The sequence below is a fragment of the Schistocerca nitens genome, chromosome 11, assembly GCF_023898315.1.
Source record: "Schistocerca nitens isolate TAMUIC-IGC-003100 chromosome 11, iqSchNite1.1, whole genome shotgun sequence".
Lineage (NCBI taxonomy): Eukaryota > Metazoa > Arthropoda > Insecta > Orthoptera > Acrididae > Schistocerca > Schistocerca nitens.
Genome location: NC_064624.1, coordinates 56,129,342 through 56,150,161, shown reverse-complemented (window position 1 = coordinate 56,150,161; position 20,820 = coordinate 56,129,342). Strand labels below are relative to the sequence as shown.

At 40.0% G+C, this 20,820-nt stretch overlaps 1 protein-coding gene across 18 annotated transcripts in view; it reads right to left on the bottom strand.

Annotated features, from left to right (window-relative positions):
- Nucleotides 1-20,820, bottom strand: part of LOC126212834 (uncharacterized) — a 442,779-nt gene that overhangs the window by 98,580 nt on the left and 323,379 nt on the right. For 2 of the 18 annotated variants that reach the window (XM_049940251.1, XM_049940252.1), the window contains exon 2: nucleotides 3,430-3,659. The exons of 11 other annotated variants lie outside the window; for them this stretch is intronic. The gene's annotated coding sequence lies outside the window, so the exon portion shown is untranslated. Of the gene's footprint in view, nucleotides 1-617; nucleotides 935-2,920; nucleotides 3,660-4,465; nucleotides 4,912-20,820 lie in introns of those variants that run through there. 5 more of the 18 variants (XR_007540936.1, XM_049940249.1, XM_049940250.1 and 2 more) reach the window with 5 other exon arrangements.

The window sequence follows — 20,820 nt, the reverse complement described above, 5'->3', positions numbered from 1 at the left end:
TGGATAAGATAGAATCATCACAGAATTTGGGGTCAGAAACATGCTGGCAAACATTATCACATACATCTTAACAGGCACAACTTCCAAAGTGAAGTTTATGGGAGAACAGGTGTGTGACTGGGCGAGGGATTATCACCAATACTCTTTAACTGTATCCTGGAGTAGATTGTGAGAATTTGGAATTCTAAACTTGAAAATCAAGGGATTGGCCCAATCTGTCTAGGAAGAATATCAGGAGGAATCAAAATAAACTGCTTGGCTTTCACTGATGATTTTGTGGTACTTTCAGAGAACTTAGGAGAAGCAGCCACACACACTAACCCACTGGAGAGGATGACTTGCAAAACAGGAAGTGTGTGTGAATTCCTAAGAAAGCGAACTGTTCAGCTAATCAGTCCCGGCATGTCATGCCATGACTTAGGATCTCTAAAGGGAATACCAAAGTCATGACAAGTGACAAACATGGACCACAATTCCTTGGAACGGAGATTGGGTGGATTTAGAGGGTAAAAAAAATTGAATACCTCGGTGAAGCCATACAAGACAACGGACTGGAGAAAGCCTCTGTGGGGGAACAGAGCTCACAAATGCAGAGAGCTTATGGATTTACTACAAACTTTTAAAACAAAAAGTGCATCTCTTGGAATGTCACAATACAGCACTACAATGTTGTGGTAAAAACAGTGTGCCTGTATGCTAGTGAATGCCTCAATGAATTACAAGTTGGAAAAGCTGGACTTACTAGGAAGATGAGTATTATGGGAAAATCATAGGTCAAACTCAGGTTGTAACTGGTCGGAAATTTTGGAGCAACAATGAAATCTACAATAAGGTGGAGAAAATTTCAGAGACCACAAACTAGCGGAGGTAATCATCTCTAGGACACTTGTACTGAATGGACAAAACCGGACTATCCAAAAGGATATTCGACTACCTGTGGAACGAGAACACAACAACGATAAGGATTGAGGAAGCTTGTAAAGATCTGGAAATGTTAACATTCAGGAAGTTCAGATGTAAAATAAGGATACATTGTGGACCATGACTACACATGAAAAGAAGAACCAAGACTGGAAAAGCCTGGATGGATGAACAGAAGCAACAGCTCAGCATCCATATACAGGAGTAATGGAGAAAGAAGAAACATCACACAGAGAGGAAATGAAATTGTAGTACGATCCTAACTGGTCAATTCACACATAATTAAATGAATAAAAACTTAAGAGAATTTAATTCTTGGAAAATTTAACATAAACTGATATACTCAGCTCTTTTGTTCACAATATGCTCTGTAGTTGCATAATTTTCTTGGTTTAAGTGTTCCTCATCTTCTCACTTGTTCTTCCTATTTCTCCTTGTTATTATGGTACCTTTAGTTGCCCCAAGATCCCACTTTTCAGCTTCAGCCACTCTCTTGGAATCAGTTGCAACCAACAGTGCCCATCTCATATTAAACCCGAATTACACTCCTGGAAATGGAAAAAAGAACACATTGACACCGGTGTGTCAGACCCACCATACTTGCTCCGGACACTGCGAGAGGGCTGTACAAGCAATGATCACACGCACGGCACAGCGGACACACCAGGAACCGCGGTGTTGGCCGTCGAATGGCGCTAGCTGTGCAGCATTTGTGCACCGCCGCCGTCAGTGTCAGCCAGTTTGCCGTGGCATACGGAGCTCCATTGCAGTCTTTAACACTGGTAGCATGCCGCGACAGCGTGGACGTGAACCGTATGTGCAGTTGACGGACTTTGAGCGAGGGCGTATAGTGGGCATGCGGGAGGCCGGGTGGACGTACCGCCGAATTGCTCAACACGTGGGGCGTGAGGTCTCCACAGTACATCGATGTTGTCGCCAGTGGTCGGCGGAAGGTGCACGTGCCCGTCGACCTGGGACCGGACCGCAGCGACGCACGGATGCACGCCAAGACCATAGGATCCTACACAGTGCCGTAGGGGACCGCACCGCCACTTCCCAGCAAATTAGGGACACTGTTGCTCCTGGGGTATCGGCGAGGACCATTCGCAACCGTCTCCATGAAGCTGGGCTACGGTCCCGCACACCGTTAGGCTGTCTTCCGCTCACTCCACAACATCGTGCAGCCCGCCTCCAGTGGTGTCGCGACAGGCGTGAATGGAGGGACGAATGGAGACGTGTCGTCTTCAGCGATGAGAGTCGCTTCTGCCTTGGTGCCAATGATGGTCGTATGCATGTTTGGCGCCGTGCAGGTGAGCGCCACAATCAGGACTGCATACGACCGAGGCACACAGGGCCAACACCCGGCATCATGGTGTGGGGAGCGATCTCCTACACTGGCCGTACACCACTGGTGATCGTCGAGGGGACACTGAATAGTGCACGGTACATCCAAACCGTCATCGAACCCATCGTTCTACCATTCCTAGACCGGCAAGGGAACTTGCTGTTCCAACAGGACAATGCACGTCCGCATGTATCCCGTGCCACCCAACGTGCTCTAGAAGGTGTAAGTCAACTACCCTGGCCAGCAAGATCTCCGGATCTGTCCCCCATTGAGCATGTTTGGGACTGGATGAAGCGTCGTCTCACGCGGTCTGCACGTCCAGCACGAACGCTGGTCCAACTGAGGCGCCAGGTGGAAATGGCATGGCAAGCCGTTCCACAGGACTACATCCAGCATCTCCACGATCATCTCCATGGGAGAATAGCAGCCTGCATTGCTGCGAAAGGTGGATATACACTGTACTAGTGCCGACATTGTGCAAGCTCTGTTGCCTGTGTCTATGTGCCTGTGGTTCTGTCAGTGTGATCATGTGATGTATCTGACCCCAGGAATGTGTCAATAAAGTTTCCCCTTCCTGGGACAATGAATTCACGGTGTTCTTATTTCAATTTCCAGGAGTGTATAATTCATACCAACTGTTGAACATCACACCTGTTAACCGCCTCACATTGAAACAAATTATACACATAATAAATGTTGAGAATGACTAAATAGCAGCAATGCAAACTACATGAAAACTTTGTAAGGAAAGCAACAATCTAAGACCAAAGACAGACACAGCAATAATGTGAGCATCACAAATGGTATCTTCTAACAGGGATTTAAACTGGAGAAACAGTTGCGTAGTATGTGTTTTTTGAACAGGAGCCTGACAACACTGACGTATGCAGGCAGCGAGAATGTTAGGATGGACAGACACTAGAAATCTCCAGATTGACTTTTAAACAACTTCCTAATGTCCAGTTCACTTCTCGTAACCACAGTTTTGTTCAAAAAACTCTAAACATGGTTTTAAAATGAAAAATAATTCATTTGTTGGGCTGATTCACAGGCTAGTTACCATGAAGCTCACACCACAAAAACCAAAGCATGGCCCGGAAGCTGCAGCTCTGCTCAATTATTCACATACGACTCGCATATATAGCTTTTTAAACCTTTATCACCTTCAACAAATTCTGTATCTGGCTTCAGTCCTCTTCCACAGTGTTCTTGCCAACAGCAGTGGGTAACTGGTGCTCCTCTGTAATTCATAATCACTTGTACCACCAAAAAATTTCACTTACAGAGCAAATCATATTTTCATTTGGTTGCTTATAAGGATATGGTCTGAATGTAAAAATGTGTTCAACTTGCTGTTCATTGCAGCTACCTTCTCTTTCATCATCATCAACACCTGTGAAAAGAGAAAAATGGTTTATATAGGCCTTCCATTAAATTGAATACCACGTAAATAACATTTACTGTAGATATCTTGCAGTTGTTTCTTATTAATGATAACAGTGAAATCACTATAAAATCTCAAATGTTTTCAGTCCCTTATCCAGGAACTGGAAATTTACAATATCTGCAGTTGTAATTTAGTGCAGGTCTCTTGTTGCATTCTGTCGTTTCTTCCTCAAACGGGTTGAAAATGTGGTTACACAACTCTATTTTCACAATTAAAAATGTTCAAATAACGATCAAAGTTTAAGCAGGGCTTTCAGCAGTCATTTTACCAGAACCTGGCCTACGTTGCCTTTAACAGATCTGTATGTCAGCTGATCTTAAACATTATAGTCGCAAGTATTTCATTTTATCAATGACAGTTTAACCACTCGCATGCACTACGCAGTGAAATCATGGTTTGTTTCTTTACAACATTCCCAACCACAAAAATGCACTTGCACCTACAGTACATGCATAATATAATGACTTGGTATGTCTGGTGAGACGCTTGCTATCTTTCACTGACTACAAAACGAAGCCACAAAATGCACAAATCCATGTTGTCGAAAAACTGCAAGACAGGACAGAACTGATGATCAACATAAAGTAAAATTACATTGCAGTTGTGTTTTAAACAGGGACGACACCGTTTAATTCAGAGCACTTAATAGGCCTACCAAACATTCCACAGTCAAGAATTAAAGATTGCAATTGTGTTCTATCAAATACATGGATACTTGTAATCTGTGAGACACTGATGAAAGTATTACTTACACTAATACCTGTTTTTATTACTATCCTTGCTTCTGGTTATTTCCATTTCGAAGGATTTAGAACTCCGAATTTCATAGGAACTGCTTTCTGTTTTAACAGTTCTCTTCCAGCAGGTCGCTCTTCAACTCCAACTGCGCATCTTCAAAGTGAAACTTAAACAAATCGTAACCGTACACATTATACAAAAAAACACACGATATTTCAAATCTGATTACTTTCAACGGTTAACCACCTCCTCTACCTCTTTTACAGGTCTATAATCATTTTGCTCTCTAATGTTTAATTGCTCTAACTCAAAATGACGTGAACTATTTAGACGGACTGTTGGAACGAGTCGGTACAGCTCAGCAATCCGTTTCAGAATTTTGTAACCAAAATTTTACTTTCTCCCCACCAACAATACACGAAATCAGCCCTCTACTGTCACCAACAGGGCTGCCATTGCATTTGCATTTGCAAGGAAAGGAAACACGCATATGCATTTAGCATTACGAGACTTGTCCTGCCATCTATTGGTAACCTCGAACAACAGATTTATGGATACGAATTTACAACTGGTATTTGATTTTATGTTGCATTTTGAATTTTCTGTAGTATTAGTTGTTATGAGACACACTTAATAATTTCAGCATTTATTTTTTTATTATTGAAGTTGCTATAAAGGAACATTAATTTCAACTATTTATGACGAGACTGCTACGTGTTCGTTTCTATTATTAGGGCAAAGGCTATATATCCCCTATGCGGGCATGGCTAATCACAATTATTCAACCTGTTAAATAACTGAATTTTTGGAGAGCTCTTACTGTATTTCGGTCTGAGCTGGTATTACGATGTAAAATAGTTTCCCAGTTTTTGTTATTGTTCAATTGACTTGAATGATCTCGAGTATTATTCATCTGTTTGACTCATTCTTTTCAGAACTTGACATTTTCTCTTAAAGGAAAACGGTGAATTTAGTTATTTTCCGATTATTTGGGTTATTCATCATCAGTTATCTGCTATATTAGCTGGTCCTTTGCATCTCCAGTTTCTGCGGTCCATTACTACCGTCTTAGGCTACTGTATGTTGTACCGTCCATCATGTTATCCAGTATCTGGGATCTCTTCCTTCCTCACTTCCTTTTCCCTTCTACATAACCTTCTAACACTGTTTTTATCAGTCCGTCATGCTTTCTTAATATATGCCCAACCCAATTTCTTTTTCTTCTCTTTATTACATCTAGTAACTGTCTTTTCTCTCCCACTCTTCATTTTTTACTCTGTCCATCCAACTTATTCTTTCCATCCTCCACCATGTCCAGATCTCAAAAGCCTCTAGCCTTTCTCTTTTTTTTATTTCCCCATAGTCCACGTTTCAGCGCCATATAGAAGAACACTCCATACAAGACATTTTATGAGTCTCTTTCTGAGTTCTCTGTCCAAACCGCTGCAGAAAATTCTCCTTTTCTTATAAAACGCCTCTTTCGCCATTGCCATCCTTGTTATAATTTCTGTGGTGCACTTCCAGTCAGTGTCTATCCTGCTTCCAAGATACATAAAATTTTGTACCTGTTATAGTATTTCTCCGTTCAGCATAATTTTTATTTTCTCCTAGTGCCAATTTTTTTGTTTTATTTGTGTTGATTTTCATTCCATATTTTTTTCCGTTAGTTGCAATGGTGTCCACCAAATCCTGTAATTCTTTTTCCCCTGTGGCTAGAAGGACCATGTCATCAGCAGACCTCAAACACCCTACTCTTCTTCCTCCAATTTCTTCTTCTTTGCATCTAATGAGCATTGGTCAATCATATTTTCCAAGTAGAGGTTGAAAATAGTAGGCGATAGACAGCATCCTTGTCTGACTCCTTTTCCTAGTCTGATCCAGTTTGTACTTGCTCCTCTCACTCTAACTGAAACTTTTTGATTAAGATATAATGAGTTTATGTCTTCTGGTTTTCCGATACACTCTCTTTTACCTCATTATAGTCGCCAGCTTGTCCCAAACCACATTGTCAAATGCCTTTTCTAGATCGATGAAGCACATATATAGGTCTCTTCCTTTTTCAATAAACCTTTCTCCCAAGATTCGTAAGAGCCCTATTGCATCTCTGGTGCCCGTATTCCGTCTAAAGCCAAACTGCTCCTCACCAAGATTCTCCTCCATTACTTTTTCAAGTCTTTTATTAATTATTCTTAACATCACTTTGGCTGGATGTAAGATGAGGCTGATTGTCGTGTGTTCGCTGCATTTCTTGGTTCCTTGTTTTTTCGGTAATGAATCATTACTGTTGTCAGAAAGTCCTCAGGCCTTTCACCACTGTGATATATTTTATTACATAACCTCAATATTTCTCTTATTCCATCTTGGTTCAAGCATATTAGTATTTCTCCTGGTATTGTATCTGTACCTACCGCTTTGCCATTTTTCATTGCAGCTATGGCAGACTTTACTTCTTCCAGTATGGCGGTTGGTCCTTTCTCGTCATCACTTACACTGTTGTGTGATTCAAGTTTCAGAGTTTCTGGTTTGCTATTTGTGTCATATAGCTCTTTTATATATTCTTCCCATCTCTGGAGGACATCGTCACGATCTTTGTACACTACCTCTTCGTTTTTACTAAAAATTTCCACAGTAGCACTTCCTGCTCTATTTTGTTCCCATGTCATAGTCTTCACTCTGTTGTATAGTAAGTCGTATCTTCCCTTCCTGTCCAGTTCTTCAATTACATCACATTCCTCTTTTAGCCATTTTTTCCTAGCCCGGTCTGTTTCTCTTTGCAGTTTATTATTTAACCTTCGGTATATCTTTCTTGCATTTTCAGTGTTGTTTTTCTTTTTTCAATTTTCTTGTCTCCTCCATCTTGGAAATCATTTCTTGTGTGACCCATGTTTTTTTTTTACCTTTTCCCTTTTACATATCCTATATTTTGATGTCCTGCTTTAATGATTCCTTCTTTCAGCATATTCGAGTACTCGGCATTATCAGGTGGTTCTTTGTCTCGTGATGTGTTTAGAAACTCCTGAGACAGCATTTCTGTCCTAGGGGTAGGAAATTGCCCCTAAAGGCGGAAGAATCAGCAATGAACAACGACTTGAGGATGTAGCAGGCAATGGAAACCACTGCGTTAAAGACATGTAATGTGTATCCACAGGACATGTGGCCTGTAATTGAAGAAGAGTCATGATGATCTCTCCACTGGCAAAAGATTCTGGAATAGTCCCCCATTCGGATCTCCGGGAGGGGATTGCCAAGGGGGAGGTTACCTTGAGAAAAAGATTGAATAATCAACAAAAGGATAACGTTCTAAGAGTCGGGGCATAGAATGTCAGAAGCTTGAACGTGGTAGGGAAACTAGAAAATCTGAAAAGGGAAATGCAAAGGCTCAATCTAGATATAGTAGGAGTCAGTGAAGTGAAGTGGAAGGAAGACAAGGATTTCTGGTCAGATGAATATCGGGTAATATCAACAGCAGCAGAAAATGGTATAACAGGTGTAGGATTCATTATGAATAGGAAAGTAGGGCAGAGGGTGTGTTACTGTGAACAGTTCAGTGACCGGGTTGTTCTAATCAGAATCGACAGCAGACCAACACCGACAACGATAGTTCAGGTATACATGCCGACGTCGCAAGCTGAAGATGAACAGGTAGAGAAAGTGTATGAGGATATTGAAAGGGTAATGCAGTATGTAAAGGGGGACGAAAATCGAATAGTCATGGGTGACTGGAATGCAGTTGTAGGGGAAGGAGTAGAAGAAAAGGTTACAGGAGAATATGGGCTTGGGACAAGGAATGAAAGAGGAGAAAGACTAATTGAGTTCTGTAACAAGTTTCAGCTAGTAATAGCGAATACCCTGTTCAAGAATCACAAGAGGAGGAGGTATACTTGGAAAAGGCCGGGTGATACGGGAAGATTTCAATTAGATTACATCATGGTCGCACAGAGATTCCAAAATCAGATATTGGATTGTAAGGCATAGCCAGGAGCAGATATAGACTCAGATCACAATATAGTAGTGATGAAGAGTAGGCTGAAGTTCAAGACACTAGTCAGGAAGAATCAATACGCAAAGAAGTGGGATACGGAAGTACTAAGGAATGACGAGATACGTTTGAAGTTATCTAACGCTATAGATACAGCAATAAGGAATAGCGCAGTAAGCAGTACAGTTGAAGAGAAATGGACATCTCTAAAAAGGGCCATCACAGAAGTTGGGAAGGAAAACATAGGTACAAAGAAGGTAGCTGCGAAGAAACCATGGGTAACAGAAGAAATACTTCAGTTGATTGATGAAAGGAGGAAGTACAAACATGTTCCGGGAAAATCAGGAATACAAAAGTACAAGTCGCTGAGGAATGAAATAAAGAGGAAGTGCAGGGAAGCTAAGACGAAATGGCTGCAGGAAAAATGTGAAGACATCAAAAAAGATATGATTGTCGGAAGGACAGACTCAGCATACAGGAAAGTCAAAACAACCTTTGGTGACATTAAAAGCAACGGTGGTAACATTAAGAGTGCAACGGGAATTCCACTGTTAAATGCAGAGGAGAGAGCAGATAGGTGGAAAGAATACATTGAAAGCCACTATGAGGGTGAAAATTTGTCTGATGTGATAGAAGAAGAAACAGGAGTCGATTTAGAAGAGATAGGGGATCCAGTATTAGAATCGGAATTTAAAAGAGCTTTGGAGGACTTACGGTCAAATAAGGCAGAAGGGATAGATAACATTCCATCAGAATTTCTAAAATCATTGGGGGAAGTGGCAACAAAACGACTATTCACGTTGGTGTGTAGAATATATGAGTCTGGCAATATACCATCTGACTTTTGGAAAAGCATCATCCACACAATTCTGAAGACGGCAAGAGCTGACAAGTGCGAGAATTATCGCACAATCAGCTTAACAGCTCATGCATCGAAGCTGCTTACAAGAATAATATACAGAATAATGGAAAAGAAAATTGAGAATGCGCTAGGTGACGATCAGTTTGGCTTTAGGAAAAGTAAAGGGACGAGAGAGGCAATTCTGACGTTACGGCTAATAATGGAAGCAAGGCTAAAGAAAAATCAAGACACTTTCATAGGATTTGTCGACCTGGAAAAAGCGTTCGACAATATAAAATGGTGCAAGCTGTTGGAGATTCTGAAAAAAGTAGGGGTAAGCTATAGGGAGAGACGGGTCATATACAATATGTACAACAACCAAGAGGGAATAATAAGAGTGGACGATCAAGAACGAAGTGCTCGTATTAAGAAGGATGTAAGACAAGGCTGTAGCCTTTCGCCCCTACTCTTCAATCTGTACATCGAGGAAGCAATGATGGAAATAAAAGAAAGGTTCAGGAGTGGAATTAAAATACAAGGTGAAAGGATATCAATGATACGATTCACTGATGACATTGCTATCCTGAGTGAAAGTGAAGAAGAATTAAATGATCTGCTGAACGGAATGAACAGTCTAACAAGTACACAGTATGGTTTGAGAGTAAATCGGAGAAAGACGAAGGTAATGAGAAGTAGTAGAAATGAGAACAGCGAGAAACTTAACATCAGGACTGATGGTCACGAAGTCAATTAAGTTAAGGAATACTACTACCTAGGCAGTAAAATAACCAATGAAGGATGGAGCAAGGAGGACATCAAAAGCAGACTCGCTATGGCAAAAAAGGCGTTTCTGGCCAAGAGAAGTCCACTAATATCAAATACCGGCCTTAATTTGAGGAAGAAATTTCTGAAGATGTACGTCTGGAGTACAGCATTGTATGGTAGTGAAACATGGACTGTGGGAAAACCGGAACAGAAGAGAATCGAAGCATTTGAGATGTGGTGCTACAGACGAATGTTGAAAATTAGGTGGACTGATAAGGTAAGGAATGAGGAGGTTCTATGCAGAATCGGAGAGGAAAGGAATATGTGGAAAACACAGATAAAGAGACGGGACAGGATGATAGGACATCTGCTAAGACATGAGGGAATGACTTCCACGGTACTAGCGGAGCTGTAGAGGGCAAAAATTGTAGAGGAAGACAGAGATTGGAATACGTCAAGCAAATAATTGAGGACGTAGGCTGCAAGTGCTACTCTGAGATGAAGAGGTTAGCACAGGAAAGGAATTCGTGGCGGGCCGCATCAAACCAGTCAGTAGGGGGAAAAAAAGAAAATGTGGGAAATTAACAGCCCCAAAAAAGTAGAATGTAGTATGTTGTTAACTGCAACTTATGATAACAAAATATTACAGGTGATAAAGAGTTTAAAATCAACAATGTCTGCAGGTGTGGATGAAGTGCATGCGTCAATAATAGAAAACATTGCACAGCAAATTATAAAGCCCTCGGTTTGTATTGCCAATTTGTCTTTCAGTGAAGGTGTGTTTCCTGAGAGGTTGAAAACTTTTAAGGCGAGATCTCTGTTTAAAAAAGCCTTTGATACAGTAAATCACCAAATTCTACTAAACAAGATGGAGGCAATAGGTGTAAGGGGAGTTGTGGGGCAATGGTCTGAACCTTACCTTCAACATAGAACTCAGGTGGTAGAAATCATTGCAGAACATAAAAAAATCGGAAAACCATGTGGGTTTCAGATGCAAAGAAATTGGAAATAGGCATCTCACAGGGCAGTGTACTTGGTCCATTATTATTCTTGCTTTATATAAGTGACTTGTCCAAATATTTCTACCACAATAATGTTGTTCACAGACAACACAAGCATAATTATAAGCGATGATAAAAAGTCATTAATCACCACAACTGACATACTCCTGAAATATATACAATGGTTTAATGCCAATGAGTTAACACTTAATCTAAGTAAAACAAATTATATACAGTATGACAAAACAACCCAGATATGGACCTCCAGTTAACACTAATTGATAAGGAGATAGAGAGTGTACAATCCCCAAAGTTTTTGGGCATGCACATTGTTCAAATCTTAAGCTGGAAAGACCATGTGAAGTATTTATCCCACAGGCTCAAGTCGGCATACTTTGCTTTGAGGATATTATCTAGAGTATGCAGCACAGACTGTGCTAGACTAGTGTATTTTGCTTGCTTTCAGTCCATTATGTCTCATGACATAAGTGTTCTGGGGTAGAACTAAATTAAGCTTAATAGACATCTTCAAATTTTAGAAAAGAGCTATACGAATCATAACACACAATTCTCCAACAGCTCATTGTAGGCCCCTTTTCAAACAGCTACAAACACTCACAATACCATCACTATATATATATATCTAAAAGCATTCTGTGTACTAAAGCACATATGAAAAATCTATGTACCAAAATGAGGACTGCCGCAATTATAAAACTAGAAATCACAAACGCAAAAGCATGTAAGTTATTTGGAATAAAACTTTACAATCCCCTTCCAGTGGACATGAAGGAAGTAATAGATGAAGTAAAATTTAAGACTGAGCTTAAAAATTGCCTTTTAAGCAAAACTTTCTATCACATAGATGAGTACTTTGATTTCGTAGAAAATTATTGCCAAAAATTTTATGTCTAAATTTGTACTTTTAAAATGCCTTGAAAGTGATATTCCATTATTATGTTTGTAGTACTTGTACGTGTATGATAACTTTGTTGTGACAATTCATACATCATGTAAATGATTTACAGGAAGATAATGAAATGAGACACTTTTATGTGAAACTTTGAGGTTGTCTGTTACAGAATGGCACATCTACAGATTCAGTAATATATCTCAATAAATTTCTGTATTCTTCCAAAGTAGTAAAGTCCTTTTTGACTAACCCTGTATAGTAGACCATGAGTTCAGTGCAAATTTATTATTTATGTTTGTATCATGAGCCATATTACAACTTGACTATGTCTTTGAGATTGGACAGAGATCACAGTAGCATCATGAGAGGAAGTATCCGAGCAGCTGTGTGCCACTGGCCAACTTTGCATGTGCGAGACAACAAAGGAGAAGAAAAATAAAAAAAAAGGAAAGGAAAAAATCAAAAATCAATAACTCTACAGAATTTGGAAAACAAATGAATATCTTAATATAGTTATTGTTTTGAGCTATCAGTCAGAACTGTCAATTCATATTCACATTCTGAATTATGTCGATATTGGTGGAGTTCTTGAAGAATGAAGTATATGTTGTTGGAAGATTATTGTAGTGAACTGTAAGAATATATGGCACTTTCATATGAGGACTTTGTCATATTTATTAGAGAAATATATGTATTGTACTCTTTCACTGTCTTCCAGCACACATTGCAGGTCCAAGACAAGTAGTCCAAGCTTTATGTATCCAAAGTGTACAAAGCAGATGACAAATAACAGAATAATATTTTAGTGACCACTGCTACAAATAGGCCTGAACACTGAAATAACCAAAAAGAACATTACTTCTCTAGATTCCCTGAATCTCTAGAAACAGTAAATTTCAGTGTTGGATGAAAGTTGTTTTCAAACAGATTGATCAAGAAACATTACTCTTCCCCAAAATTTCTGGTCTAGTTTAATGAACCTAATTATACTTCATCTGGAGGCACATTTAATAAATAAATAAAAAAAAAACAGTGAAGCTGGTGCTTTCTTCATATTGGACTAGGCACAAACTACTACTTAATTGCAGCACAAATTAACTTTTTATGACAAAAACAGTAAAATAGTTCCTTGTAAATTGTCAGAACTCCCATATCTGCTATGTTGAATGTAGTTGAAAGTATAGAATCATGTACTAAACTACTAATGATAAAATTCTGATAAAATGGTTCGATGTTGCACTAATTTCTCACTAAACTATTGTCTGGTGATCAACACAAGTTATTATGCTGAACTGATAAAATGGCTTCAGCCCCCAGTAATGGGTAGCATCTCACTATAAATTAAATGAATTAATAAATGAGGTGGAAACATGAGACTGTGTTCACAGCTATAAAATAACTGATCTGTCCTTAGCACTGTACTGACTAATTGACACAGAGATTCACTGTCCTAAATTCTGATTATTTAAGAAATTCAAATTAACTACCCACAATGCTGGTTGACACTTAAGTTCAACACTGTACAAAATAAGCAGAGCCTGAACAATGTGAGATTATTTCGAGTCCCACGGAATGTGATTTATTTCAAACACTTAACAAATGCAGCTGTACCACTCACGCCTATGCAAACGCTACTTCCGTCGACCATCCCAAACTGTGTCTGTCACCTTTCTGTACTAAGTGACCCTGAGGAATGTGGCCACTGACCATATAAAGACTCGGTCACCTGTTCCAGAAAACTGTCACCATTCTGCAACTCTTGGCACTATCAGCTGTAAAACGTGCACCCACTGATGATAAATAAGGGCCTCATTTGGCCACAAGTCATTTTATACAACATTTGATACATAAGTTTGATTAACCCTCGAGTGATTATCTCCTTTGTATAAAGTGTGCCATATACAAAGAAAACTATTTTGCTACATTCCATTGTTGTTTCACGACTGCAAGCCCATGTCTATTCCTTCTTTATCACTTCAGTGATAATTTGTGTTGACATACACAAGTGAGCAGCAGTAATTTAAATAAACAGAGAGGTAGATGGTAAGAAAATTGCAATCCGTGCAAGAAAATGACACAGATTCTGAGCTAGCAGAACAGTATCAAAGGAGGCATCTGTCTACAAGATAATTAGTAATCCAATAAGCAGCTGACTGGGATCTGATGCAACTGTGCTTTTTAATGCTTTTGAGGGGGAGGGGTTACTGTGGTGAACACCTGTCCAAGGCAACAGAACAATATAATGAAAGTTTATTTCACTATTATTTAATCAAATAGTGATATACCTTTTTTTATTTATTTATCTATCTATTTACATTTTCTTTCTGTGGAACCATCATAATGATGGCTTTTGCAAACGTCAGACTTAATCCTATGGTTATATTTACACTTATAAAATACACTATATTCTGTAGCTGTTGCTTCTTATGTCTATTTGTTACATTTATCACATTACAACTGATATGCTAATGCCTCATGTTACAATCACTATCTTAAAATTTGTTGAAAGAATATAAACATTTTTCTATTAGAAAAGATTTTAATTTCGTTTTAAAAACATTACCCGTGTGCATTCTTAGAGAATTTGGTAGCTTGTTATACCAAATCAAACCACTGATATATGGGCTTCTATCAGTCATTTTCAACTTCGTTCTTTTACGGAAATAGTTACACTTTGTTGTAGTGTTGTGATCATGTACATCACTGCCCTTGATAGCTTCTGTTGGTTGACTTATAAAAAATACGATTATTTTGAAGATGTACAGAGAATGTTAGATATTTGTGCTGCACAAACACTTCACGACATGAATCTCTATGTCCCATCCCACGTATATGTCTCATTGTCATTTTCTGTAGTAGTAGTATTCTTTTTACATGTACATCAGCTGCACAGCCCCATAGTTCAATTCCGTAATTGAGAAACAGGTTAAGTGTTCCACAATATACTAATTTCAGTGCTCGGCTAGGAGCTATACGGCACTACTGACTTTTCCGCATACGAAATTAATGTGGTCTATCCACCGCAAATTTTCATCAACATACACACCCAGGAATTTATGGATACCATTTTCTGTTATAGAGATATTACACACACTATTTGTATTGTTGTGGTGAGAACCGCCTGTTTTAAATGTCAGTAGTTAAGATTTGGTGACATTCACCTGGGGGCTCTGATCATTGAAGTATTTTCTTTCTTCTGTTAAACCACTAGCGGCAAGAGATTCTAGCTCTTTAGATTCACTCCCACAGAATGAGATTGACATGTCATCTGCATAGCTTACAATATGGGAGTTAATGGGTTGTGCAATGTCATTAATATAGATGTAAGAAAGAGAAAGGGTCCAAGGATTGAGCCCTGTGGTACACCTTGTCATACAGGTTCACTGGTGGACTGGGAGCTCGTGATTTTATTATCTAGTTTGTATGACAATTTAGTGCTTCGCTTATGATTCATCAGGTATGTGGTTAGAAATTTCACAGCATGATCCCCAGTACTACAATATTTTAGCTTTTTAAGAAGTACCCTATGGTTTACTGTATCAAAAGCTCTTGTCGGATCCAAAAATGTACCTGCAATCTGCATCTTCTGGTCCAACAGACAGTAAACTTCATGGATGAACTGTGTAACTGCTGTGGTTGTACTTAGCTCTTTTCTGAAGCCATGCAGCGAATCTACAAGCAGTTTATGTTTTGTGAAAAAGGCACTTAGCTGAGAAAGGATAATGCTTTCGAATATCTTACTAAAAGTTGGGATTAATGATATTGGTCTATAGTTGGCTTCCCAATGAACCATGGACTTTGCTGTTAGTGGGAAGGCTTGCGTGCCTCAGCGATACAGATGGCCGTACCGTAGGTGCAACCACAACGGAGGGTTATCTGTTGAGAGGCCAGACAAACGTGTGGTTCCTGAAGAGGGGCAGCAGCCTTTTCAGTAGTTGCAGGGGCAACAGTCTGGATGATTGACTGACCTGGCCTTGCAACATTAACCAAAACGGCCTTGCTGTGCTGGTACTGCAAACGGCTGAAAGCAAGGGGAAACTACGGCCGTAATTTTTCCCGAGGGTATGCAGCTTTACTGTATGCATAAATTATGATACCGTCCTCTTGGGTAAAATATTCCAGAGGTAAAATAGTCCCCCATTCGGATCTCCGGGCGGGGACTACTCAAGAGGACGTCGTTATCAGGAAAAAGAAAACTGGCATTCTACGGATCGGAGCGTGGAATGTCAGATCCCTTAACTGGGTAGGTAGATTAGAAAATATAAAAAGGGAAATGGATAGGTTAAAGTTAGATATAGTGGGAATTAGTGAAGTTCGGTGGCAGGAGGAACAAGACTTCTGGTCAGGTGAATACAGGGTTATAAACACAAAATCAAATAGGGGTAATGCAGGAGTAGGTTTAATAATGAATAGGAAAATAGGAATGCGGGTAAGCTACTACAAACAGCATAGTGAACGCATTACTGTGGCCAAGATAGACACGAAGCCCACACTTACTACAGTAGTATAAGTTTATATGCCAACTAGCTCCGCAGATGATGAAGAAATTGAAGAAATGTATGACGAGATAAAAGAAATTATTCAGGTAGTGAAGGGAGATGAAAATTTAATAGTCATGGGTGACTGGAATTCGAGAGTAGGAAAACTAAGAGAAGGAAACGTAGTAGGTGAATATGGATTGGGGTTAAGAAATGAAAGAGGAAGCCGCCTGGTAGAGTTTTGCACAGAGCATAACTTAATCATAGCAAACACTTGGTTCAAGAATCATGAAAGAAGGTTGTATACATGGAAGAATCCTGGAGATGCTAAAAGGTATCAGATAGATTATATAATGGTAAGACAGAGATTTAGGAACCAGGTTTTAAATTGTAAGACATTTCCAGGGGCAGATGTGGATTCTGATCACAATCTATTGGTTATGAACTGTAGATTAAAACTGAAGAAACTGCAAAAAGGTGGGAATTTAAGAAGATGGGACCTGGCTAAACTGAAAGAACCAGAGGTTGTACAGAGTTTCAGGTAGAGCATAAGGGAACAATTGACAGGAATGGGGGAAAGAAGTACAGTAGAAGAAGAATGGGTAGCTTTGAGGGATGAAGTAGTGAAGGCAGCAAAGACCAAGTAGGTAAAAAGACGAGGGCTAGTAGAACTCCTTGGGTAACAGAAGAAATATTGAACTTAATTGATGAAAGGAGAAAATATAAAAATGCAGTAAATAAAGCAGGCAAAAAGGAATACAGACGTCTCAAAAATGAGATCAACAGGAAGTGCAAAATGGCTAAGCAGGAATGGCTACAGGACAAATGTAAGGATGCAGAGGCTTATCTCACTAGGGGTAAGATAGATACTTCCTACAGGAAAATTAAAAATACTTTTAGAGAAAAGAGAGCCACTTGTATGAATATCAAGAGCTCAGATGGAAACCCAGTTCTAAGCAAAGAAGGGAAAGCAGAAAGGTGGAAGGAGTATATAGAGGGTCTATACAAGGGCAATGTACTTGAGGACAATATTATGGAAATGGAAGAGGATGTAGATGAAGATGAAATGGGAGATACGATACTGCGTGAAGAGTTTGACAGAGCACTGAAAGACCTGAGTCTAAACAAGGCCCCCGGAGTAGACAACATTACATTAGAACTACTGACGGCCTTGGGAGAGCCAGTCTTGACAAAACTCTACCATCTGGTGAGCACGATGTATGAGACAGGCGAAATACCCTCAGACTTCAAGAAGAATATAATTCCAATCCCAAAGAAAGCAGGTGTTGACAGATGTGAAAATTACCAAACAATCAGTTTAATAAGTCACAGCTGCAAAATACTAATGCGAATTCTTTACAGTCGAATGGAAAAACTGGTATAAGCTGACCTCAGGGAAGATCAGTTTGGATTCCATAGAAATATTGGAACACATGAGGCAATACTGACCTTACGACTTATCTTAGAAGAAAGGTTAAGGAAAGGCAAACCATCATTTCTAGCATTTGTGGATTTAGAGAAAGCTTTTGACAATGTTGACTGGAATACACTCTTTCAAATTCTAAAGGTGGCAGGGGTAAAATACAGGGAGCGGAAGGCTATTTACAATTTGTATAGAAACCAGATGACAGTTATAAGAGTCGAGGGGCATGAAAGGGAAGCAGTGGTTGGGAAGGGAGTGAGACAGGGTTGTAGCCTCTCCCCGATGTTATTCAATCTGTATATTGTGCAAGCAGTAAAGAAAACAAAAGAAAAATTCAGAGTAGGTATTAAAATCCATGGAGAAGAAATAAAAACTTTGAGGTTCGCCGATGACATTGTAATTCTATCAGAGACAGCAAAGGACTTGGAAGAGCAGTTGAACGGAATGGATGGTGTCTTGAAAGGAGGATATAAGATGAACATCAACAAAAGCCAAACAAGGATAATGGAATGTAGTCGAATGAAGTCGGGTGATGCTGAGAGAATTAGATTAGCAAATGAGACACGTAAAGGAGTTTTGCTATTTGGGGAACAAAATAACTGATGATGGTCGAAGTAGAGAGGATATAAAATGTAAACTGGCAATGGCAAGGAAAGCGTTTCTGAAGAAGAGAAATTTGTTAACATCGAATATAGATTTACGTGTCAGGAAGTCGTTTCTGAAAGTATTTGTATGGAGTGTAGCCATGTATGGAAGTGAAACATGGACGATAAATAGTTTAGACAAGAAGAGAATAGAAGCTTTCGAAATGTAGTGCTACAGAAGAATGCTGAAGATTAGATAGGTAGATCACATAACTAATGATGAAGTATTGAATAGAATTGGGGAGGAGTATGAGGCACAACTTGAGACAAAGAAGGGACCAGTTAGTAGGACATGTTCTGAGGCATCAAGGGATCACAAATTTAGCATTGGAGGGCAAAAATCATAGAGGGAGACCAAGAGATGAATACACTCAGCAGATTCAGAAGGATGTGGGTTGCAGTAAGTACTGGGAGATGAAGAAGCTTGCACAGGATAGGGTAGCATGGAGAGATGCATCAAACCAGTCTCAGGACTGAAGACAACAACAACAACAACAACTATAGTTGGAGACATCTTCCTTACTTCCCTTTTTATACATTGGTTTCACTACACTCATTTTTAGAACCGTTGGATACATGTTTTCTCTAATGCTGCAATTAATCAGGTGAGTAAGAGGTTTAGAGATTTCTTTTAAGCACATTTAATAATAGTGCTAGATATGCAATCCCATCTGGATGAGAATTTTTTCTTTAACATGTATATTGCCCTGCAAACCTCCTGCTCATCCACTTCCACAAATTCAAATTCGGTACACTGGGTGAGATGGCATCGGGTCTCTATCTGTGAATCTATAATATGGGTTGATTGTTCGACAGAAATGTAGTAGTTATTAAAAATATTACTTATAGTATCTGGGTTTTTTATAATGTTACCATCACGTCTTATGCCGAGTGGTTCCATGTTCATCTTGTTGGGACCTTTTCGGTATTTTTCAATCAGCTTCCAAGGTGCTTTGCTAATGTTGTCAGACTCTTCTATTGTTTTGCTGTTTATCTGCTTCCTTAGGCTAATAATTTCAGTTTTAAAAGTTTCCTTGGTCTATTGTATTTTTCCTTGAAAACTTGCATAGTAGCAGCTTTATAGAGCTTGTTTAGATCATGTACTTGCTGCCTGAGCCTAATCAGATTTGTTGGGAGTTTTAGTCTAGGATTACTTCCACTCTGACAGTTTTTTATTTTTTGTTATGGTTTTAGGGCACAAACCTGCTACGGTCATTAGTGCCCGGTCTGTGACTTAGGAGAAGCTAAAAATATGAAACTGGAAACCAGCAGCAATGGGAGAAAAACTCAAAAAACTGGGGAAACCAAAAACAGAAGGAAAGCTTAAAAAACCACTATAGAAGGGGGGTTGTTTGTCCCCAAAATGAGCTTCAAACGATTGACGTGGTCTCACTGGCACCAATGAGCTCGTGAACGCGATCGGCTGATCGCGTGTCATGTGCTAAAATGAACGATATATCAGGCGACAGCTGTAGACGGGCGCCTAACGGAGTAAAATAGGGACACTCAAGGTGTCTCACCGTCCACAGTCGAGAGCAGTGGGGACAGAGTGGGGGAGGATTGCTGCTTAAAAGATGTCAATGGCTAAAAAGACAGTGCCCTATCCGGAGTCTAGTTAAAATTACCTCCTCCCGACGCCGAGTTAGAGAGGAAGATGTCCAAGCACAGGGAAGAGCTTTCACGTCCCACAATTTATTATTGGGAAGTGTCGACCAATGTGCGTGCCATAAAAGAGCAACACGACGACATAACACACTCCGTAGATCGGCGAAGGGAATCGTGCGAATAGCTGGCCGAAGAAGAGAGACTGCAGCCTTGGCCGCTATATCAGCGCCTCATTTTCACAGATACCAACATGTCCCGGGATCCAGTGGAACGCCACAGAGATGCCCCCCAAGTGGAGCAAGTGGAGGCAGTCCTGAATCCGGTGGACCAGAGGGTGGACAAGGTAGAGAGATTGGAGACTGAGGAGAGAGATGAGAGAGCCTGAGCAGATAACATACTGTATCCGCTGATGGCGATGGATGTATTGGGCAGCCTGGAGAACAGCGTAAAGCTCCGCAGTATAAACCGAACACTCGTCGGGAAGCCGAAATCGCTTTTGGGTGTCGCCAACAATATAGACACTCCCAATACCAAACAATGTTTTTGAGCCATCAGTGTAAACAAATGTGGCATCCTCCATTTGTGCGCAGAGAGCAGCAAATGCCCGACGATAAACAAGAGAAGGGGTACCATCCTTGGGAAACTGACAAAGGTCACGGAGCAGCCAGGTCCGGGGCCGGAGCCAAGGCAGTGCTGTACCCCAAGTTGTCAAGAAAGTTT